The following is a 24,723-nucleotide window of genomic DNA, read 5'->3' as shown; positions in this document are numbered from 1 at the left end:
GTCAAGAAGGCTGAAAGGTTAGGACTTGCTGGAATAAGGAGAGGGCTATAGATGGTGATCGAAACTTTACGATTGGACTGTTTTATTTGGAGTTTCTAATTTGTTCTTAATAATAACTCTGCTTGATGAAAGGGACTTGGAGGGACCTTGGGTGTGGAGTTTCAGGGTTGAGAAAGGAAGGGAACAGCCCATCATCTTGCGTGCTCTATGCCACCCCAGCTTAGAGGCAGGGTGTGAGACCAAAAGCTAGAGTTTTGGGTTGTGTGTAGAACTGGCATCTGAAGATTTATTAATCCAAATAGGGAACAGAAAAAGCACCATGATACTTGGGTGACAAGTGAAAGAACTGTAAGTAGAAATGCTTTCTGAAGTTCAGCTATCTCCTTCAGAGAAAAACCATAGACTGGTATGGTTTCACATCAAACTGCAGTGAAAGGAAGTTGAACGGCTAACAGGTATAAAGTATTCTACTTAGCTGGGAAGAAAAAGGGGCTTTGTTTTCTGAAGAGAGTGGAAAACTCCAATTTTAGGAGTCACAAAAGAGTTAGCAGAGCTTTCTTTTATATGAGTGCTAAGCAGACATAGCTCAGTGTAATCCTGAAGTTACACTGGCAAAAAAAATGTGGAACATAAATTGAAAATAAGTGTACCTGATTTTAAAGTTCATTGTCTTCTCCAGTGAGCTAGTGGATAAAGCTAGAAGGTTCTTTTATCATAAAATTCATAATTTCCTTTCTGTCTATCTATATTTTTTCTAGAGTTGGAGAGGAAACAGGCTTCTGTCCCATAAAACCTGTTTCCTCTTCTACACTGGTACAGAGCAGACACTTCTGAAAGATTTAACTGGAACCAGAATAATGAATACACCAACATGCAGGGTATTTATTTAGGTTTTTGGAAGAACTGCTTTCAAATCCCAACAATGCATTGTGTGAAACAGAAATTTAAACATACATGTCTTGCATCCAAATAGGTGTGCTGACCTTGGGCTATAATGTGAGTCTTTCTTATATGGGTCAGAGTGAGCATTCAGTTATACATACAAAAGACACTACTCCCAAACTAGCCAGGTCAGGAAGTTGTGTACAGCTTTAGGTTCAACTCCCTGTGCCAAGTCTTGTCATGCATGCAGTTTGCACTTAAGTCTGTCTTATCACTGACTGCAGATTGTCAGTACATTCTGGCATTGGCGCCTCTCCCTTTTGGTTTGATCAGAAAACTCTCCTTGAACCTGAGTAACCTTTCTTAGCAAAAATTTATTTTTCTTCAAGAAATTTCAATAAACTGGCATTTCCCAAGAGCAAAGGTATTTCCTCAAGAAATTTTTTATTATTTTCTCAGTCAAATTGGTCTTGAGCAGTTTTCTATTCACAACTTGGTCCTTTGCGTTTCCAGTTTTAACTTCATCATTTAGTGGTAATAGACTCCCCCCCCCCCCCCCCCCCCCAGGATAAAGTTATTGCAGCAAAGAAACTTTCAAGTGCTGCATGTGTTTTAGAGATCTGTGCTGCATTTCCTCCTCTCTGGTACTCTGTTATGTCTGTGCTTCCCCAGTTTTCTTTTTTGTGTGCCTGCAGCATCCTTGCAAAACATGGAAGTGCTACTCTTCCCATTCTGCAAATTGAGAAATGAGATGGAGAACTTAAGCATGTGCTTTTACTGTAGGCGAAAAGACACCTGAGCAGGCTGTGTGATCACTGACCTAGAGCAGTACACTCAGGGGAGTGAGCCGGGTAACTGGTTTAGGACCAATTCTGTGCAATGATATCTGAATGTATAGGTGCTGACTGGTTCATACTGGTACAGCAGTGCTGTGCCATGTGTGGCTCCTGGCCTGGGAATCTGCAGCTCAGAGAGCTCTGTGGTGTTCTTTGCTGTGTGGTGTAAACTTGTCCTGAGTGACTTGTCCAAGATGACACAGGAATATACTGGCAGAGTGGGGAATTAAGGTGAGTTTTCTCCTGAGCAGCGAGCCAACCTTCTTTAATTTTGTTTCTAGGCTACATAAATTGTAAGTGAATAAAAATTCTGTGCATCTGGAAAGACTTTTTCAGTATTTTTTGGAAAGTGGGTTAATTCCTATAACAAGATGGGTTTTGGGGACTGGAGAGAATTGGTTGGAATGGGATTAGTTATGTTAAGGAAATGCTTAGTCTGTTTTTCACTGCTGGAAATGCAAATAAAATTTTGATGGATTAGACTTTCATCTTGCTTTTCTTTATTGAAGTTAGAGTAGGAATGCATTGACCTGCCCTATTATGTCATAGACTTAAAAGATTTATTATACATTGAGGAATGTATTAGAAGAATATTAATAAAATTTTTCATTGAAAATGGGTTTATCTCTATTAAGAAATGTTTTTGTCAGTGTTAATCTCCTGGTTCTTGACTCTGTTGTCGTGTCCACCCCCCTCACTAATTCGTAGTCCTATTGTGCCCAATTTATTAACTGATGACAATGTGTGAAGATGGTGTTGGTTTTTTGTGCTCTCTGCAGTGTGGAAGCATTTTCTTGTTTGCACAATGCATTTGTCAGTAACGTTCCATTCCATCCCATCTTTGAAAGCACGGGAAGTGTGAGGAGACTGGAGTGTTAGCGGGTGCAGCTGCAGTGCGTTCCTGATGTCAAAATCCCACCTTTTGCCATAGCAGTAACATCAACACTAAATGTAGAGAATGGCTGGAAAACTCCAAATGCAATTTTTTAAATTGAGTTCCATTAAAATTTCTTATGAGAGGGAAACAGTTCTCTGACTGACAAGTGGAAAAGCTTGTGGAGAGAACAAAACTTTTTGAAAAGTGTTGTAGGAGTGGGCAGCATTTCCTTCCCCAAACTGAGCTTCTGCAAACTCTTGAGTTATACATTGCATAAGAAAAGGACCAGAGAGGCTGCACTAGTGTCCTAGTTTGCACTTTGCTTGAGTTTAAGAGTGTTGTGCACTTCCTGTTTGTTAAAAAATAGTGAGTTTTGAAGACCTAAATTTAACCAGGTTGATGCAGAGCCACAGAATTAACTGTTCAAGCTGGAGATGTTCAGACAAGGTGATTTATAAGTGGGACCTTTATTCTTGGCTTCTTTCTCCAGTCTATTTCCCAGAAATAAAACATACAGGCCCTTAAGAAAATAAAATGCACTTCCCAACATGAAAATGGTCTAGAATACAGGTCTGCTTTTATTTTACTGATGTCTCAGTCTTTCCTCTTTGTTCCCTTCCCAGATATGTCTCCTTGCTTGGAGGAAAGCTGGCACATTAGGATGCCAAACGAGGACCAGAAAACAATGCACAGGAAGTAAGTATTCTGAAGAGAATCCCAGCCAAATTATGACAAATCCAGCCCTATCTTTGAAGAATTTTACAATGCAGTTCTTCACTGTTACCCTGGTTTTCTGAAACCTGCTAATCTCCTAATAATGATAGTTTTGCATTCACTATTGCATTACATTTTTTTTGGTAGGTATCCTATTGAATGTGCTTGATGCCACATAGTGCCATCCATTCATACAGAGGAGAGAATTTGTTACTGCAGATTTTGGAGGTAGGGTTGGGTTTACATGGAAGTTAAGGTGTAGTACAAATAGCTGAATTTTTTATTTTAGCTGGCTGTGGACTAAAAAGATAAGTTTTCCAAGGGAATATTGTATAAGGAATATACTGCAGGGCTCAAGGCTCACACTTTGGGAGTATAATGGACTCTGCAGAGGCTCAGGTGTTGCTTTCCATCCAGGTTGTTCACTTTGTTAGTATTTGAATTGGAAATTAATTGGATAGTTAATAAGACTGTACCTATAATTATGGAGATTATGTTTTTCACCCTCTCCAACTGGAAGTGGTGCTGAATCTAAGCCTCAGCTCCAGAACACCTTGACCTCTGAGTATTTGAAAGCTGGATTTTTTTACTTCAGGCTTACAAAGAGGCTGTGTTTGTGAAAGCTTTGTGCCATGTTTGATCATTTGTCTATTTCTCTGTAGAGTGATTACTTAGCTTTTTTCCTGGGTAAAAATTTTAGCGAAGACGTAGGCATGAGAACAAAATGGGAGGAGTGACATCTAGTGGTTAGCAATGAAAATGTGCATAATTAATTTTTTTCCCCTCAGAACAATGAAAAGTAAAGCAATTCCTAATAAATGGCTTGGGATTCACTTAGAATTTATAAAACTTGAAATTTAGAGATCATTTCTGATCAGTGGAACCTTTTCTGTGTGCTGTCAGCCTCTGGTGAGCAGTAACTTCCTTGCTTGATGACTGATGCCAAGGAATGAGTTTGATGTCTGATGCCAAAGCCTGGTTACCCTCAACATAGAATCATAGAATCGTTTAGGTTGGAAAACACCTTTAAGATCATCCAGTCCAACCATTAACCTAACACTACCAAGTCCACCACTAAACCGGTTAAGCGTAGAGTAGCAGTTTCATGTTTCCTGGTTTGTGGCTGGATTATTTATAATGAAAGTAAAAACTAGGAATCATTAAGATTGGAAAGGACCTCTAAGATCATCATTCCAATAATCAACCCAACACCACCATGCCCACTAAACCATGTCCCAGCTTGCCACATCTACCCGTTTTTTGAACACTTCCAGGGATGGTGATTCCACCACCTCTCTGGATGGCCTGTTCCAATACTTGACCACCCTTTCCGTAAAGAAATTTCTCCTAATATCCAATCTAAACCTCCCCTGGCGCAGCTTGAGCCCATTTCCTCCTGTCCTATCATTATCCACTTGGAAGAAGAGACCAACACCCACCTTGCTACAACCTCCTTTCAGGTAGTTGTAGAGGGCGACAAGGTCTCCCCTCAACCTCCTCTTCTCCAGACTAAACAACCCCAGTTCCCTCAGCCACTCCTCATAAGGCCTGTGCTCCAGACCCTTCACCAGCTTCCTTGCCCTTCTCTGGACACACTCCAGCACCTTAATATCTTTCTTGTGTTGAGGGGCCCAAAACTGCACACAGTATTCGAGGTGTGTCCTCACCAGTGCCAAGTACAGGGGGACAATCACTTCCCTGCTCCTGCTGGCCACACTATTTCTGATACAAGCCAGGATGCTGTTGGCCTTCTTGGCCACCTGGGCATACTGCTGGCTCATGTTCAGCCGGCTGTTGACCAACATCCCCAAGTCCTTTTCCACCAGGCAGCTTTCCAGCCACTCTTCCCCAAGCCTGTAGCGTTGCATGGGGTTGTTGTGACCCAAGTGCAGTACTTGGTCTTGTTAAACCTCATACAGTTGGCCTTGGCCCATCAGTACAACATGTTCTAATGTCTTCCTGTTTCTGTTTTCCATTTCATTGCTTGTTTGATTTCAGGAATATTTTTACATGGCTATCCCTTTCCCACAACCAGAATTTTAAGATCATATGGTTTTATGATTTTTGTTTTTTAGAGCATTGAAGGGAGATCATCTCATGAATAGCTCAGTTATGAGGGAAAAATTATTTGAAAAGAAACTGATCTCGGCAAAGATCAACTGTTTTCTTATGTTGAGAACCTAACTTTCTCATTTATTGCTCTTGGTGTTAGAAGAGTTGACACTGTTCACTTCCACTGGGAAGGATTCTAGTCCTGGACTGGACTTCCACCACCCAGCCCAGGTCTTTGCTAGCTCAGGCAACCTTGTTGAATGGATTCTGTCTAAGGGTACAGAGTGGATTACACCTGCATGATGCCTGGTAGAGGAAATGGGTGGTTTTAGTAGGTTCTTTCCTGTTGTAATTTCCAAGGACTCTTTTTCTAGGCTACTGGACCAGTGTAACTAATCTTGCTATCAAATACTTACGGACAAATGCCAGCTGTCCATTTCCCATTGAAGCAGGAGCTAGATAAAATCTCGATCGCTCCAGGGCAGTGCTTGGCTTCTTTTGTTATACAACACTATGATTTCAGGTTAAATTTGGAATGCCAAGAAATGAGCTAGTCTATGGTCATATTTTTTTAGATCTCAGTAACAAAAAATGTTGTGCCTTCCCACTGGCCTGGCAGGCTTCAGAGAGAATGGAAACAGGTATTGCCTCAGACTTGAGAAAGGAGTGGGGTCCACTGAAATTAGACCAATCTCTCTCTTATCTGGCTTCCTGGGAAGTCACAAGCATATTCGGAAATACTCCTGCCCATCCATTATAGTATGAAGTTGGGGAAGTTTTGGGGTCAAGTTTAGACTAGCGGCCACTGCAGTTGAGTCAGTAATTATAGTAATATGGCAAATTCTGAGCTCCAGAATGCTTTTGGGATGCATAGTGTATAAATACATATGTAGCTATGGAAAATTCTTCGAAAAGAGGTAGTATTTAATACCTAGGAGGAGCGGTAGCTGTGTCAATCTGTTGGGTCTCATGAGTCTTTGATTTGGCCTTGGATATCCAGATGACTCTGCCCAGCTTTGTTTCCTTTCAGTTCTTCAGGGGTGAAGAAATGCAGAGAGGAAGGTAAAGGGATGTGTGGCACACGTGTGTGTGTGCTAGTAACATATCTGTCACAGCTGTGGGGTCTGAAAGGAGAAGGAAGGAAACAGGTGAAATCTGTTGTGCTAAGAGGAAGTCAGCATGTGTTTGAATGCTAGCAAATGACAGATCTTTCCTTTAAAACTCTGTGCTCTCATACTGTGAGAAGGGGGCAGGCTTGCCATTGTTAGATACCTCCTTTTTGAAGCTGTAAGGTGAGCTTGTTTGGATGCAAGTTTTGTGGAGAAGTCCATGCTACAACAGGGACAAAGCCCAGTGCCATCATTGAGTTCCTCTGGAGCGGGGAGTGTTACAGACAGGACCTGCACATAGGGGAGAACAGCAAAGGAATTTTTCCAAAACTTCGGTAGTTACAGCTACTGGGGTATGACAGAAATCACCCTCAATTTAGCATCAATGCTCTAACAGGTAGCAGAACTTCTTCAAAATATATGCCTATTGCATTATAACTTCTGCACATATTTTTCAAGTATGGTATGTGATACAACAGCTATTACAGGTGAAGCCACACCAGCTTCTTTTCCTGCAGTGAGTCAGGCCTCTTAGGCCTATAGTGTCAATGACCTTTCTCCAGCCATGGCTTCATGCATAAAAGTGTAAGAAATCCCTTACTGTGTCAAACCTATGTCTCATCTAGACTAGTATTTCTGCCTCGGACAGTAACAGCAGGTGATAGTATATGGGGCTAGGACATGATCCTGACCATGTTGTGCATTCCCCTCATTCTTTCCCAGCATCCACAGTCATTGGATTAGGATCTTTAGGAGGTACACTTGTGCCCATTCCCTTACCTGTTTTGGAACTGCTGTCCATAAATTAATCCTCTTTGTATAGCCTGCTCTTTTTGTCTAGCCTGCAGATATTATTGGTCTCCTCAGTCCCATGTGACCAGAAATTTACTGTTTGCTGTGTTTTAAAGGAAAGTTATTACTTTTGTCTGTCTTAAACCTGTCTTGCACATAGTTTAAGTGAGTGCCCATACTTCTAATATTGTAAGGATTGGTGAGTAATGGTCCTGCTCTCACTTTCTTCACTCCCTTCATGATTTTGTAATTCTCAATTGTATCCCCCTCAGCCTGCATGTCTCCAAATTAAGGAGAGAAATCTCTCCTCATAGTGCAGCTGCTCCATCCCCTAAATTCCTGTTGTACAGTTCATGTGCTCGCATGAAACACAAGTGCTTAAATGCGTATACAGATCAGTCTCTCACTAGCTGCATTTCCCAGCTGTCTGTCACAAGGTAGAGTTGGCTGCCCAATTAAAGCGGCCAGAGTGATCACAGCATAACTATTTTTTTGAGCACCTTGTATTTGACCTTTTTTAAAGCTGTAGCAAGCAGATTCCAAGAACACTTGTGGGTTGAACTGCAGCAGCTTTCTGTTGGATGGAGACTGGCCAATTTACAGCTGTCCCTATGGATGTCTAGCTTTTTCTTGGCCTGAAAACTAGCTGTTACAAAGGTCCAGATCCTCACTAGTTGCATGTGGAGTTTCTGGTCATTTGGGTTACAGTGCTGGCCAGTCACCCATTTGTACTTTTTGTGGTAATTCTTGCCTCTCTCAGTGCTGAATGTGTAGAGTAATTTTTTACTTCTTGGTAGTTAGTACCCTTCCTGTATGTGACAGGATGTCCATGGTGAGAATGCGGCCAGCTGCAGGGTACTTACAGGTAGTAGCCACACTTGGAGGCACTTGCACTGATTTTGGCCAGGACACTGATGCTCTCCATCTTGAGAAGTGGATCTTTAGAGGAAGCTGATGCTGCAGGCAGCATCTATCATCTCACTGGTCTCTAAATAGGGTGGAGGTTACTATCAGGTGGTGTGGTTATGATAAAACTGGTTCTTATATCTTACTGTTCTTGACTCCTGGCAGTTTATTATAGATTAAGTTGTCTTGGTTTATTGAAAATAATCCTGATATTGTTTTTAATCATAAATTGATGAGTTATTTCTTTCACAGATGACTGAGTAGCTCTTCTTGGGACCCATGTTGAAAAAAAATCCTTTTCTCAGTTTTAAGTCCTGTAACTGATTTGACTGGGTAGTGAAGGGAAGGCTGAAATGTTTAATTTTATTATATCAGTAAGAATTAAAGGGTATAAAAGAAAAAGATAACTAAGACTAACACTTGGTCTAACTAAACATGTATGACTATGTAGTCTGGTAAGCAGAAGACTGCGAAAAGAAAATTTGCTGGTTTTTTCTCTTTTAGAAAAGTAAAGATTTAAAAAATTGAATGAGAGCAAGTGTTTCTCCCAGATTTTAATAAAAAACACTGAATGTGCCCACCTACTCTCATCTTATTGCTGATTTTGCCATATTCATGTGGGAATAGTGTGAGCTACAACAGTTTGTGTTGCAGTGACCTTAATTGTGTAAGGCATGGGGCACATTTTCTCCTGCAGGTTCTGTACACACAGTGCTATGAAACCTGCAACACCTTTTCTGGATACATTCTGTATTGGAGTGTCTTCCTGTCTCTAAGAATAATACTCCCCAGAGCTGATCTTCCGTGTCCCTAGCTGCTGCATTTTCACTGCCAAGAAAGTAACCTCATTCATCCTTTGCACCAAACAGTGTCCGGGAAACTTCATACGTCAAACTAAGCAATGACTACATACCAGAATAAACTCTCATAGACAACTAGTGAAGAACAAACACATACATGGTCTGTTCACCCCTGATCTCTCATCTCTTGTTCTCAAAACGCTTCCTACAGACAGCTTAGGAACTAAAATTGTCACCATAAACCGTGGACTCAGCGGAGATACTGGTTTTATAGTGAGTGATAATCTTCCTTCCCACAAACTCTCACTGTTTCACACTAGCAATTGTCTATCTCTTTCTTCCTTAACAGAATCACACAAGGTTTCCCCTTCACAGGTACCACCTGCTTTTTCTCTTGGATGCTTTACCAATGCCTACCTAAGTAAATGCAGAGTTCTTGTTCTCAATATGTACTCAGCTATACTCAGAAAGGATTTCTGTTCGTGAAGGCTTTTTTTTCAGCTATCATGTTTGGTCTAATAAAACTATTGCACTGGTCTACAAACTCATCTTAGAATAATTTGCAGCTACAGCAATGCTAATGCTGGAAGGAAAAAATGTGACTCGGGGAAACTGCTCCCTCTGCTGTGTAATCCTCCTGCCAGAAGCTCTGCACTTGCGGTATTCATTCAGCTTTGTTTTTCCTGTGACACAGTTATGTTGTTGGGTGTTGATTCCTTGTGCATAGTAGAAATTTTGAGAAACCCTCAATCCCTGGGCTTTTGACAACAAAACACTAATTTCTTTGTCACACTGGTGAAAAAAAATCACATTTTTATATTTATAAATACCAGCATCAAAATAAAAATTTTGTAACAATAAAATAACTATAAAATATTTCAAATTCCATGAGGCGTCCCATTCATGCATCTTTTAAATACAGGCTTTCTAGAAATTTGATTTTATGAAGGGACACTACACAAGGAAATTTTTTATTTAAATGAAAATGGAACCATCCATTGCTTTCAGCAGTTTTTCATGTACAGTAAATACACTGCTACTTGAACACCTTCCATGTAGCATAGATAGTGTTAATAAAATTCCTCACTGGTGTCTATGTAGTATAGGTAGAGCTAACAGTCTAATAATTCCTTGGTGGTGGGTTTTGGTTTTGGTTATGGTGGTTTTTCAGCTTTTACTGGGTTTATTTTGTTATCTTCCTTCTGGGAAAACTTGCTTTTTAAAGGATAGACAAGTGTATCAGTATTGTTAATGTGATTCCTGTGGTAGACAAGGCACTTCAAAGGGGAAGCAACATTTCGTGGAAGGTCATGCAGCAATCGCCTGATCTCTGGAAGCCTGTTTTCCAGGCAGATGCCCTAGGAAGAACACTGAATTCTTGCAAGTTCCTTGTTCTGGTATTTGTGAACTGGATTGTCCTATAGTACAGCTTCAGAATGCTTCAAAGATGGATATTCAGTCTTCACTTTAGTTGAGACTTGATCCAGAAACTATTGTAGAGATAGAAACAGTGGCCTTGAACAAACATTGACTGCAGCTACTTTAGTGCTTTGTTTCTGAGCAGTAGTGTGCTTTCAAAGCAGATCTTGTTGCCCTCCTTTACTGCAAGCTGGTTCATTTTACAGAGTGATTCCGGTGTATGTGAACCACATATGAAGTCCTTTGGAAAAAACCCAAAAGCTGTGGTTCCATGTATGCACCAGGTGCATCCAACCCACAAGGAGTCACAGAAGTCTGAAGCAAAGACTGGTTCTCACTACTGCAAAGCCCCCCAGAGTGTCCTGAACAGTCCTGTACCATTAGAAGACTCTCAAACTATGGAGGACACTTGCAACATAGAATCATGGAATCACAGAATAGTTTGAGTTAGAAGGGGCCTTTAAAGGTCATCTAGTCCAACCCCTCTGCAGTGAGCAGGGACAGCTTTAACTAGATCAGGTTGCTCAGAGCCCTGTCCAGCCTGACCTTGAATGTTTCCAGGGATGGGGCATCTACCACCTCTCTGGGCAACCTGTTCCAGTGCTTCACCACCCTCATTGTAAAAGATTTCTTCCTTCTATCTAGTCTGAATCTACCCTCTTTTAGTTTAAAACCATTACCGCTTGTCGTATCACAACAGGCCCTGCTAAAAAGTTTAATCCCATCTTTCTTATAAACCTCCTTTAAGTACTGAAAGGCTGCTATAAGGTCTCCCTGGAGCCTTCTCTTCTCCAGGCCGAACAACCCCAACTCTCTCAGCCTTTCCTCATAGGAGAACTGTTCCATCCCTCTGATCATTTTTGTGGCCCTCCTCTGGACCTGCTCCAACAGGTCCATGTCTTTCCTGTGCTACGGGCTCCACAGCTGGACACAGTACTCCACATGGGGTCTCATGAGAGCAAAGTAGAAGGCAGAATCACCTCCCTCAACCTGCTGGCCATGCTTCTTTTGATGCAGTCCAGGATACAGTTGGCCTTCTGGCTACAACTGAGGACATTGAGGCTCATGTCCAGCTTTTCATCCACCAGTACCCCCAAGTCCTCTGCTGGGCTGCTCTCAATCCCTTCATCCCCCAGCCTGTATTGATACTGACAGTTGCCCCAACCCAGGTGCAGGACCTTGCATCTGGCCTTGTTGAGGTTCACATGGGCCCACTTCTCAAGCTTGTCCAGGTCCCTCTGGATGGCATTCCATTCCCTCAGGCATATCAGCTGCACCATTCAGCTTGGTGTCATCTGCAAACTTGCTGAGGGTGCAGTCGATCCCACTGTCTATGTCCTTGATGAAGATATTAAACAGTACTGGTCCCACTTTGGACCCCTGAAGGACACCACTTGTCTCCCATCTCCATCTGGACGTTGAGCAGTTGACCACTACCCTCTGGATGTGACCATCCAACCAGTTCCTCATCCACCAAACATTCCACCCATCACATCCATATCTCTCCAATTTAGAGAGAAGGATGTTGTGGGGGACTGTGTCAAAGGCCTTACAGAAGTCCAGATAGATGACATCCATAGCTCTTCCCTTGTCCACTGATGTAGTCACTCCATCATAGAAGGCCACTAGGTTGGTCAAGCAAAACTTGCCCTTTGTAAATGCATGCTGGCTGTCTCAAATCACCTCCCTGTCCTCCATGTGCCTTAGCATAGCTTCTTGGAGGATCTTCCCAGGCACAGAAGTGAGAAGTGCTTCTTCATGCACACTTTCATATTTGCTATTAGCTGCCATCCCTCATCTCTGTGTCTTTGCTGCTCCTTTCTCCATCCTTCTCCTGGCTTGAAGTGTGTTAATTTCTTTAGCTGTCCTATTTCTTTTGCAATCTACCCTTGCTGAACCCCTCCTGTCTTCTAGCAGCCTTTCTTATTTAAGTATTTGTCCTTTCTGCTACAGTCTTTTGCAGTTGTGATAAACTCCAGGCTCCCTGAAGATCCAGTGAGACATACCTGAGACTGAAGAAACAGTGCTTATCATCAACCTGTATAGTGAGAAGTCTGAAAAGTTTCTCTGGTGGAAAGATAAGGAAGCTGGCGGAGGAGCTCGCCAAGCCACTCTCCATCATCTATCAGCAGTCCTGGTTAACAGGGGAGGTCCCTGATGACTGGAGGCTTGCCAATGTGACGCCCATCTACAAGAAGGGCCGGAAGGAGGACCCGGGGAACTACAGGCCTGTCAGCCTGACCTCGGTGCCGGGGAAGATTATGGAGAGGTTCATCTTGAGCGAACTCCACAGGCAAGTACAGGTCAACCAGGGGATCAGACCCAGCCAGCATGGGTTCACGAAAGGCAGGTCCTGCTTGACCAACCTGATCTCCTTCTATGACCTGGTGACCCGCCTGGTAGATGATGGAAAGGCTGTGGATGTCATCTACCTGGACTTTAGCAAAGCTTTTGACACCGTCTCGCATAATATCCTCCTCGGGAAGCTGGCAGCTCACGGCTTGGACAGGCATACTCTTCGCTGGGTAAAGAACTGGTTGGGTGGCCGAGCCCAGAGAGTTGTGGTAAATGGTGTTAAGTCCAGTTGGCAGCCGGTCACGAGCGGTGTTCCCCAGGGCTCTGTTTTAGGGCCAGTCTTGTTCAATATCTTTATCAATGATCTGGATGAGGGGATCGAGTGTGCCCTCAGTAAGTTTGCAGATGACACCAAATTGGGTGGGAGTGTCGATCTGCTCGAGGGTAGGATGGCCCTGCAGAGGGACCTGGACAGGCTGGATCGATGGGCCGTGGCCAACTGTATGAGGTTTAACAAGTCCAAGTGCCGGGTCCTGCACTTGGGTCACAACAACCCCATGCAACGCTACAGGCTTGGGGAGGAGTGGCTGGAAAGCTGCCTGGTGGAAAAGGACTTGGGGATGTTGGTCAACAGCCGGCTGAACATGAGCCAGCAGTGTGCCCAGGTGGCCAAGAAGGCCAACAGCATCCTGGCTTGTATCAGGAATGCTGTGGCCAGCAGGAGCAGGGAGGTGATTGTGCCCCTGTACTCGGCGCTGGTGAGGCCGCACTTGGAATACTGTGTCCAGTTTTGGGCCCCTCAATACAAGAAAGACATTGAGGTGCTGGAGCGTGTTCAGAGACGGGCACAAGGCTGGTGAAGGGTCTGGAGAACAAGTCTTATGAGGAGCGGCTGAGGGAAGTGGCGTTGTTTAGCCTGGAGAAGAGGAGGCTGAGGGGAGACCTTATCGCTCTCTACAACTACCTGAAAGGAGGTAGTAGTGAGGTGGGTGTTGGTCTCTTCTCCCAAGTAGCTAGCGATAGGACGAGAGGAAATGGGCTCAAGCTGCGCCAGGGGAGGTTTAGGCTGGAAATTAGGAAAAATTTCTTTACGGAAAGTGTGGTCAAGCATTGGAACAGGCTGCCCAGAGAGGTGGTGGAGTCACCATCCCTGGAAGTGTTCAAAAAATGGGTAGATGTGGCACTTCGGGATATGGTTTAGTCTAGTCTACCCTTGATTGGTTTAGGTGGGCTTGGTAGTGTAGGTTAATGGTTGGACTGGATGATCTTAAAGGTCTTTTCCAACCTAGACGATTCTATGATTCTATGATAAGTCCATAGCAAAATCAGGATTTCTATGCCTCATGCAATCAGACCAACAAGTAGTGTTATATTATATTCAAGAAGATAAAGGCTCAATTCTTGAAAAACTGGGAGAACAATCATTTTTCATGGGCATTATGCCCTGTTTCAGACATTTGAAGACATCTTCATGTCCGAAGACACCACTGACCAATCCCCATTGATTTGAGGATTCTGGGGTGACCTGGAGGAGAGTGTGGAGGAGAACATGTTCTTCTGTGGGCTCTGGAGTGTTTGCTCCAGGAGCTTTCCAAGATCTCTCTGTTGGCAAATTCAGGTTTACCTTTCGGGCCTGCTCCGCACCATGATCTGGTGGGCCACACAGTTCAGAGCTCGTTTCTCACAAAAATTAGGACAGATGGGTATGTGTCAGTTCTCCATTTACCCTACAGAACGCTCAGAGAATTACATTGTATCCACAGACATATGTGGCTGGACAGCTTGCTCTTCCCTCCCTTGCAGAGTCCTCTGATGGAGACAGGACGAGTATGATGGCCATCTACCTCTCCCTGTCAAGTAGAGGGGTTCTGTGGACCACTTCTTAGTGGGGAGCAGGTCCCGCTTCAGGTGTGGTTCCACCTTCTTTCTTCTCCTCAGCTGGCTCCCCAGTCACAGCTCAAAAGCACTGCCTGAGCTGCTGCAGGCAGGGGGCAATGAGTGTTCTGTATAGCCCTTCTGCTGGGATGATGTGACCCTCCCAAAGTCGAGGTGCCATTCATCAGGGCAGGAGACCATGCAACCAGTCTCTGACAACATTGCCCAGTACCAGCTACAGCTGCACAAATCCCCCAGGTTCATACTTCTTACTGAGGCTTTGGGATGTCTTTGTGGTCGCTGTGTTCTTGCTGACAGCTTTCCAGTTTCCACAGCAGGCTGGGAACTCCTCATACGTGTATAAGCACAGCATACCTGTCATTGTGCTCTACTTAGCTTATGATCATAGTGGGATCTGGAATGGAAGAGGATATTGCATCTGTTGTTTGATCTGTTTTAAATACATAAACGCCTGTCTTTGCAGTTAATGCCTTTAAAGTCATAGTGTATGTAATATAGCCTCACTGGAATATCTTCTTCCACAAGCCATAGCTGGTTACTTTGGAAGTTAGACCAGGCTTCTCTCACATGGGATGTAGCACCACCTTATTCTTAAGCTTTTCCCTAGGTATCTGTCATTGGTCTCTGTTTATAGCGGCACAGACTTCAAGATGAATTGTTTAGATGTCTCTATTCAGGCTAACTGTTCCAGAGTTGAGTTTGTTCTGGGACTGCACATTCAATGACTATTAGGCAGTGTAGGAGAAAAATTGTCAGGCTAGATTGACCTTTGGTCTGACCCAGTACAGCTCTTGTATCTTTCATCTCTGCTTTCTTTGTTGGGTGAACTGTGCAGAAAAACTTGTAAGTCAGCATATTTCTTCTGGTTTAGCCAAAGAAGGGAAATGTTTCATTTGAAGACTCATCTTAAAGAACCTTTTTCTTTGTAGTCACCAGACATCTGGCTTTTTTATTTCCACTAACGTAGAGGTAGCCTTTCCATCTGGCTTTTCCAAGTATGAAAGTTCTACCCAGAGGGTAGATCATATCTGTGATAACAAGTAAAGATCCACTGTCTGTTTTTATTCACCTCCCCCATTGCATTGCTGGAGCGTTTACATTCTATGGACTGAAAGAGAAACAAGTACTGAACTGATAACAAAAAATGATCTTACAAAGGCAGGCTCCGAGGAAATGTGTACTTGGATATGTGGTTAGCAAAAAGACAAGTGATAGCAGCTCAGGGAGACACTTTGCATGTAAGTGGTTTGAATTTCCTGCATTTTGGCTTAGAATAGTGCTGTGTTTGCTGGAAATGTGAAAAGTGAAAATGAAGAAAAAGGAAGAGATCAGTTAGTGAAAATACTAAACCATGTCCCTGGAGAATGTTGTCTTCTTTTAGATTTACAGAGGTAAAATAACATGTCAAAGTAGCTGAAGGGCTATTTCTACCCAATTTACAAAATACAGTCTGATTTAAAGGTTCCTTTATTGTTGTATCTGCCTCCTTCTGTTTCTGAATAACTTGCAAGAGTGCAGTGAGTTCAGAACTGACATAAACTTAACTAGATGTCAACATTATATGGATATTTCATGTTCTGCTACTTGGGGAGTACAAGGTTGTGATGGCTTAAAAAGTTGAATCTGGGACACTGCTGAATGCTTACATGAATATAAAAATACATAGGGAGGCATCAGCCAGAATACACAAATACATGGAACAATACATAGCCATTGATTACAGTTGTGATGAAATAGTGTGTTCTAAGAAGTACCTCTTGTGTCTCTTCTCCTTAGCCCACATCATGGAGCTTACTACCTACAAAAAGCAATAGATCTCGAGGTAGGAGTCTCAAGTCCAGTGGAGATTCACAAGGTTAGAAGGGACCTCTGGAAATCATCTAGTCAAGCTCCCTGCTTAGAACAGGGTCAACTTGAGCAGGTTGTTCAGGACCATGTCCAGTCATGTTTGGGAATTATGTCCAAGGATGGACACTCCATAACCACTCTAAACAACCTGTTCCAGTGTTTGACCACTGTCACAATAAACTTTTCTTATGTTTAAATGGAGTTCCCTGTGTTTCAATGCATGCCCATTGCCTCCTGCCCTGTCACTGGATACCAGTGAGAAGAATCTGTTTTTGCCTTCTTTACTTCCTCCCATCAGGTATTTATACACATTAATAAGATCCCCCCTGAGCCTTCTTTTCTCCAGGGTAAACAATTCTACCTCTCTCAACCTCTCCTCGTATGATAGGTGCTTCAATACCTTAATCATTTTTGTGGCCCTTTACTGAGCTTGCTCCACTCTGTTCATGTCTCTTGTGCTGGGGAGCCCAGTGCTGGACGCAGGACTCTGGGTAGGATCTCACCCGTGCTGAGCAGAATGGTAGGATCACCTTCCTCAGCCTGCTGGCAATGCTCTCCCTCATCCAGTCCTGGAGGCCATTTGTCTTCCTTGCCACAAGGGCACATTGCTGGCTCATGTTCAAACAGGATCTCTAGATCCCTTTCTTCAGAGTGGCTTTCCAGCTAGTTAGCCCCCAGCCTGTACTGGTGTATGGGATTATTCCACCCGAGGTGCAGGATTTGGCATTTCCCTCTGTTGAATTTCATGAGGTACCTGTTGGTCCCATTGCCCATTCTTCAGGCTGTCAGGGTCCCTCTGATGGCAGCACAACCATCTGATGTGTCAAACACTCCTCCCAGTTTTGTACCATCTGCAAAATTGCTGAAGGTACACTCTGTCCCGTTGTCCAGACCATTAATGAAGATGTTAAATACTATTGGCTCCACTATCAACCCCTGGCGTACACGATTAGTGACAGGCCTCCAGCTGGACTTTGTGCCATTGATCACAACTCTTAGAGCCTGACAGTTCAGTGAGTTTTCAGTCCACCTCACAATCCATTTATCAAGCCCATGCTTCATCAGATTCTGAGGAATTTCAAAGACTTAGTAAACAAATGCCAACTATGAATAGGAAGGTGAGTCCTCATTCTTGTAAGATCTGTGATATGTTTATTGAATGGACTATAGCAAAGTGTTTCTGCTGAATTAGTTTGATTTTCAGTTTACAGAGAAATTCACAATTCCTGCTTTGCTATTTCTGCATGGACGAGGGCGGTGTCAGGTTTATTTTGCTATGAAGAGAGAATTGATTGATATTCCCTGCATAGCTGATTCAGGGAAAGTGTGAGTTTTACTGTCATATAAATTATTTCGTTATTTGTACTTCATGTAGTTATGAAGCTGTGTAAACAATATTAATAAAATCAATTATGTGAGGTTTTTTCCCCAACTTCTAGAATACTTTGGTTTTGAACAATTTACTTGCCCTTTTTGCCAGGTCAGATCATGAGTGAGTTCATGTGAGTGAACTCATATTACTGTATCACCCTGAGGGCAGAGAGTTTTGCATGAGGCCTCTGTGCAGAATAAAGAGCAGAAAATAATTACTGCAAGGTCCTGAATCTTTCTGAAAGTGCTAGCTTGGTATCCTAACCTTCTGTCTGGGGTGAATTAAGAGCTGTTTCTATGACCCATCTAACTGAGCAACAGCTAGAGCTCAAAGAACCAGCTTCTCCAAAATGTGTGGGGACTGTCCACACACTTTGATGCTTTCCAAGTGAATTTTTCACTGTCTCCCCTGGCCCAGTTGATGGGATTGTGCAGGTTGTCTCCAGAAGCATGTCACTGCTGTTTGTTAAGAGATTCTGAGGGCTAAGTACACTGAACTGGGGCTTTCCATCTCTTTCCCAGGACTGGGCATGCAAAGTGTTTGGGCTTGAGTAATTAGCACCTCAGACCCACTAAATCCTTCTTTGTACTCAGCAAAGTAGTTGCCTTCCTTCGATGACTGGTGGCCAACAAAACAAATACCAGAACCAGGAAGAGCATCTTTCTGCCTGTTTTAATGTGCATTTCTTTGTCTCCAGGCCCTCCTGGCTCCTTTTTACATGCCAGTCTTAATCCTGAGCATCTGACACCTCTCCAAGAGTTCCTGAGATGCCAAACTCCTCTTAGCTCTAGAAAACTTCAACGCATTTGTCTTTGTTTTAATTAATCCATCTTTACCCTTCTGAAGGATATCCTCAAGTAGGCTTTCTGTCATTCATTTCTCTTTTTGTTTATTCAGCCCTAGGACAGCAGGAAGGATCATCAGAGGGAAGCTGGGACTCTTCTCCTTCATCCAGAATTTATGTTTTTGTTGGAACATAAAATACATGAATGAAGTCGTCTCAGTATCAAAAACAGAGGTAGCAATGTAATTTCTCAGAGGAGATCTCTTACATAATCTATGAGCACTTTCTTGCAGGTGCTGTTTTTATGGGGTGAGAAGGGCATATGGGGCGGGCACCTTCAAATTCCTTTGTCTGTCCATTTTAAACATACCCATTCAAACTCATCCCTGGTGTCTTCTACCTTGACAGAGCTTCATACAAATACATTTGATCCACCATAACATTAATAATCATTGTGAGGGCACTTGTAATCAATCCGCAACAGGCCAAAAGCAGAGACCTTCAGCATGAAGATGACAGACAAGAGCACTTGAGCTCAGGTCAGCTGTTAACTCCAGGCTTTTACATTTCCAGCAGCAGGACAGCAGTGGGAGTTAGAAGCTTATATAGAGTCTCTCAGAGCACTGCCAAGGCAAGGACTTGTAATTTACGATTTAAAGCTTTATGGAGAAGTGAGTATTGTCTGTTGGTGATGTTGGCTATTCATTGGCAACTCATGTAATTTTGCCTTGTCACAAAGATTGCTGCTTGCTATTTTAAAATGATACTTCTGGCTCTCAAACTTGGGAGTGGTAATCTGTTCATGTTTAGGTGTTGGATGATATGATTGAAACACTTTTGTCCCCAAATGGAAAAGAAAGGTCAAAAACCTTTCAGAACACTTCTTCCAAGAAGTCAATGCAATGCAGCTGGCTCTGAAACAAGCCTCATGCTAAGACATCCTGCTTTTGGAAAAAGGGCTGTGCTTGAATATTGCAACTCCGGCCCACCTCTGTTTTCAAGACCAATGCAGCTTCAGGCTTTAGTCCCTGTTAGACACAGTGAGAGAACATAAAGGGTCTGATCTTTGAAAGCCTTGAGTGAGCAGCTGTATCATGAGCTCCTGCCGCCAGGCTGAGGCAGTACTCAAGCAGGAGGAATGTAGAAGGTCTGCTGCTGTTCCAGCTGCCAGAAGGTGCTGCTCTGCCAGTAGCCTCTTTTGCTCTCCTCTCCCTGTCACTCAGGCTGGGGTAGAGGTGCCAGCAATTAGTGGCTAGTTCTTGCAGTATTCAAAGCTAGGCTTAGGCTTAGGCCAGGTTCCACATGTCTTCTGAGTCAGCAGAAGAACTGTTCTCAGGGATGATCACATGTTGCCCACCAAGCAGAGCTCAGATAGCTTTGTAACCCCACATGCTTTACCTTTATCAGCCCACCAAGTGCAGCATGTATGGACAAAATTATATCTCTCCAGCTGACCTCCAGCGGTAACCCTTGTACCAAACAGCTACTTACTGCTGACTTGAACAGCTCTCATCACCCTCCAGTAACCACTGACCCGAGCACCTCTAGTACCCGCTGGTTTAAGCACCTCTAACCAGCTTTCTTTCTGCTATGTGTCTCAGCTTTCTCTCTATATATGCAGGGCCTGCCCATATATACAATCCTTGGTACAAATGGAGAAGACAATGAAAAAGCTGGTGGAAGTACTTGAATGGATGCTGACCTATTCCTATGACTGCCTCACCCCTTATACCAGAAGCCTGAGGTAGAGTATATTGGCCACACACTGAAGCTTATAGGTTATTTGTAAAATTAAATTTTGTTTTTTTAATAACATTCTCAGCATGTCAGATGGAGCTGGTCATAACTCGATAACTATGAAGAATAGCTGTTGACAAGCCAGTAGTGTATGTCCTGTGCAATGGGGAAGCCAGTCCCTAACAGCAGTTCTGATGTGATGTTAACACGCAGTTTTTAGGGCACATGGCCATTTCCATCCCTTTTCATTAACACTCAAAGTCAACTTTTCTGCTGCAGTTCAGGAAGCAAGGAGTTAATTCTCTGCTTATTGGAAAGTAGTGAGATGGAGCAGTGGGAGTAGGCCTATTGAGTATCTCTGAGGGGATGTAGGCAAGGAGCTGGTGGGAGCTTGTTCAGGTAGAAAAAGATGGATGAATATTTCACCCAGCAGAAGACTTGCTGCTGAATCGGTTAATCTACTTCCCCAGATCAGAACTGAGCAGGACAGAAAACATTTTGAATTTAAGGGTAAAGTAATCTTCCTGGCCACAAGCTCAGCTCAGTTGTGAGGGCAGAACACACTGTGTGAAGCTAGGAAGGGCAGTGATTAATAGGACATTATAATACAAAAAGATCTGGGTGGCTAGTCTTGGCTTACTTAAAGGTTGTACAGTTGCTTCATGTCTTTCTGATTCCATTAAAGTGAAATAAATAGTGGCCAGCTGGCAGAATATCAACCTCATGCATTTAAGTGCATAAATTATTAAAATACATAGGGTAGAGTCTGGGGTGCAGGACTTATGAGGTCTTTGGGTATTTGTGCAAACTTTGTGTCTGTATGCTGGATATTTCATGGAAATAACAATTTTAAACACAAAATTTCTTCCTCAGCCATCATATGTTAAGTTAGTGTATGTCTAGGCCAGCACAGGTGATCAGAGGGAAAGCAGTGAGCCTTAGCACAGCAGATTGTACCCCTGACAAAAGAACTGGTTCAATGACAGGCCATGGGAGACTCCACAACCTGTGAAATGTAGCAGAAAACATGTTTTCTCCTCCCTGGGAAGCTGAGCCCCTGGCAAAGAAAGCACGAGGCACCTTCTGTTTGCACTGGTCTTACTGTGTGGCTAGTGAAGCAGATGACTGCACTCACTTTGCTACAGTCCTATTTTGGCATCACAATGTATTTTTAAGACTAGACTGAGGGCATCTTCTCCCTCCTCCCTCCCCACATACAGTGCTCAATCTTTGTTAAATTACGCACATAAAACCTGGCTATCTGCACTTCACCTGTCCCTGGCCCAATTTCCTTCTGCTTGTTGTGAGAGGCTCATCCATGATGTAATGGGGAGAAGGCAGGAAAAAACTGTCATGTTCAGTGCTTTCAAAGGACCTCTCTACCGTTTTCCACTGAGGTAAAATCAAAGGTGGGGATGCTCTCTGTCATCTAGTGGCAACTCACTACCTTCTTTGCCCAGTCTCAATGTTCAACTGGGCTTAGAAGCACTGTGTCATGTTGTTTTGTGTTGTTTTTTTTTTTCCTGAGATCATTAGAGTGATCCAGCTGATGTTGCTCCATAAAGGCAGGCAAATACTGAGAGTAGCTCAGGATTATTCAGACAAAATCTGAAATGTGCTTGTCTCTTCAGTGTCCTTTTGTTGGTTTTGAAGCTACATTGTTGTGAACAAGCTGATTGAAAGATTTCATTGCAAATAGTGAGTTTAATGTGGAATGGTCCCACAAAGTGAACCTGGAGCTTCCTGGCAAGAAATTTATTCCAAAATTACATTATTTTTTTCTGGAGAATGGAAGTAAGATTATATGCGTTACAAAATGCATGTAAGGAACTCATTGTACATAGGCTCCAGATCAAGACTATTCACATGAATTATACCTGGTATACAGGTATATCTATACGCCAGTTGAAACAAGGGACCGCTTCAAACACTTTCTGAACACCTGCCTGGAAGCCCTTGTTGTGTCAGTACAATCCTCTGCTTCTGATGAAATGGCTGGGGGTGGCCTCCCAGCTGTTGCTCCAACCTATTAACTACAAGTTAGTGCGTTGGTGTGCGTATGAGTGAGCTGGGTGAAGTGGATGTGTTATGTGTAGTTATCTGCTATTAAAATTAACAGCTTGATTTTATTATTAATAACAGCTTTATTAAGAAAAAAGTGTTTGTGTAAATATGGGTTGTGAAGATCTCTGTCTTCCTCCAACTTGATACTGTGTCAGGGAAATGAAAATTTTCAACATATGCACTGAGTAATCCAGGCACACAGATAAATCTGTGTAAGTTCCTTAATGATTCCTGGCAGGTAATGAGGCCAGAACCAGGCTGGAGGACCAGTTAGGGAACTTCTGCTGGCACATACAGGGTCTGTATGTCATGGATGGAGCCTGCTTGTAGTTCTGTTCATATACATTCATAAAATTAATTGTATAGGCTTATTTAGACTAGTCAGGTTATTTTAATGGGTGCCACATTTCTTATGTGCTAAGATGTAAAGGTTTTTTTCGATTTGGCAAGCTGGATTTTGGATAAAAATTATAATTTCTTAAAAATTTACAATAAAGTATTCAAATTTTATTAAAGTACCTGGAATATGTTAAGCACAGGGTTTACATTTTCAAACTTTAAAAATTTTTATTAAAATACAGGCATTTTATTAGTATTTGGAAATTTGATTATTGGATACCTAAATTGTGAAGACCAGGAGCAAGAACAACGTACTGGAGGACAGAAAGTTTTATATGAAAGGAGGAAAGATATCAACAGGTGAAAATAGTGTTAGAACATATATGGGAATAGACTGGAAGACCTAGGCCTAAGTTTGCCACATTTTGGCGGTGGTAGATATCATTCTTTTCTCTCTGTCTCTTACATGTGACTGGAAACAAGAATATTAGTTTTCTTCTTTCTCAGTTCTCAGGTGAGTTTCAACTGTCACTGAGTTAATGCATATGAAGAAAATAATCCGTCTTCACTTTCTAGTTAGCAATAGCGAAACTAAGGCATAATTTTTTTGTACAACAAAAGCTGAAAATACTGGGGCAATGGAAATATAAGTTTTTGTTCTGTTGTGAAGACTGGAAATATGCTTGTCATGAATAATGATGTTTTATAGAAATGAAAGACTACTATGTAAATGTGTATTTGTCAGAGCTGCAAAATGGAGACTAAGTACCAACTATGCTGGCAGTGTTATGCAGACCTTTGATTATAAAAGGTTGAATTCTGTAGAGCACAGCAGTGCACAAGAGACAGGCTGGTTGGAGGAGAAACTCAAGACTTTTATTAGCTGCAAAGGCACTTCATTCAAAGAGGTGTTCAGCCTGCTGGGAATATCTGTTTCACCCTAGACATGCTTTTACTGTGTGCTTCACATAGGGCACAGTTTTAGCAGTCTCCTGAAAATTTTAAATCTGCATGAAACATGGCACAAGCTTGCAATGACAGTAGGATGGCTTTCGGGAGATCATAGAGCAGCTTTTAATATTCAAGTGCTGTGACTGTGTATCCGTCAAAAAAAAAAAAAATCTATGGTGAAATCATTAGCCCTAAATTTTAATAGAAAAAGTAAAACCTGTTAGTTCTCCAGACCTTTACAACAAGATTTCCATTGACTTTGAGGCAAGGATTTTGCTCAGTAATAAAACTGGTAACTGATTCAGTCTTTACAGTTATTACTTGTTTGTGTTTTGCTGAAAGGCGAGCTAGCAAAGTGGAACATGCCTCTCTACAGTTCTCAGTATGATGCTTATAAAGAGCCATTTATGGGTTACCCTAAAATTTCAGAAAAAAAATGTTATTTTGTTAGCTAAAGATTTAATTTTCCTTTTACCATTACGGGTGTAAATGCAAACACCTTACAATTAATGGAATTATTCATTATTTGCAAAGCTGTGTAAGACAGAAGAAAAGCTAATTTTCTTATTAGCTGTTTCTTGCTTATTCACTTCACCCTCATGTGAATTAATCTAACACTAGACACCAAACCATCAAATGTGATATTAACTGGTGGAGGATGTTATTTTCCTCATATTGCTCACTTATTGTAGTCTTCAATGAAAAAAACTAATAGAATCCAGCTCTTAAGAAAAAGCCCTTCACTGACAAAAAGCCAATGTTATTTCAGGATCTCCCCCTGATTGGTCAAGCCACTGTAGGAAACTGAGCAGGGATAAAACTTGCTGCGGACCTCACAGTGAGAAAATGCTTCCCTGGGTGAATAATTCCAGTGTTTGTCATCTCAAAGACATTTAATGTGTGGCAGAACTGTGAGGAGAGAGAGAGTGGTGTCTAAGAAAACTAGGTTAACCCCATAAAGGGAGTTCTAGGACAATGATGGATTGTGTTACTTTCTGTGATGGCTACAGTTGATTCTTCTCCTGGCCCTTACCTGATACACTTCCTCCT

General features: G+C 42.5%; 1 long non-coding RNA gene across 1 annotated transcript; it reads left to right on the top strand.

Moving 5' to 3' along the window:
* Nucleotides 1–1,786: 1,786 nt before the first annotated feature.
* On the top strand, nucleotides 1,787–20,322 carry LOC142593695 (uncharacterized). The gene is made up of 3 exons (XR_012831116.1): nucleotides 1,787–1,949; nucleotides 3,219–3,291; nucleotides 20,204–20,322. It is a non-coding gene; the product is annotated as an uncharacterized LOC142593695 (long non-coding RNA).
* The last annotated feature ends 4,401 nt before the right edge of the window (nucleotides 20,323–24,723 follow it).

This window comes from Pelecanus crispus, chromosome 6, assembly GCF_030463565.1.
Source record: "Pelecanus crispus isolate bPelCri1 chromosome 6, bPelCri1.pri, whole genome shotgun sequence".
Lineage (NCBI taxonomy): Eukaryota > Metazoa > Chordata > Aves > Pelecaniformes > Pelecanidae > Pelecanus > Pelecanus crispus.
The sequence above is the reverse complement of the archived record's forward strand: the minus strand, read 5'-3'. Positions and strand labels throughout refer to the sequence as shown.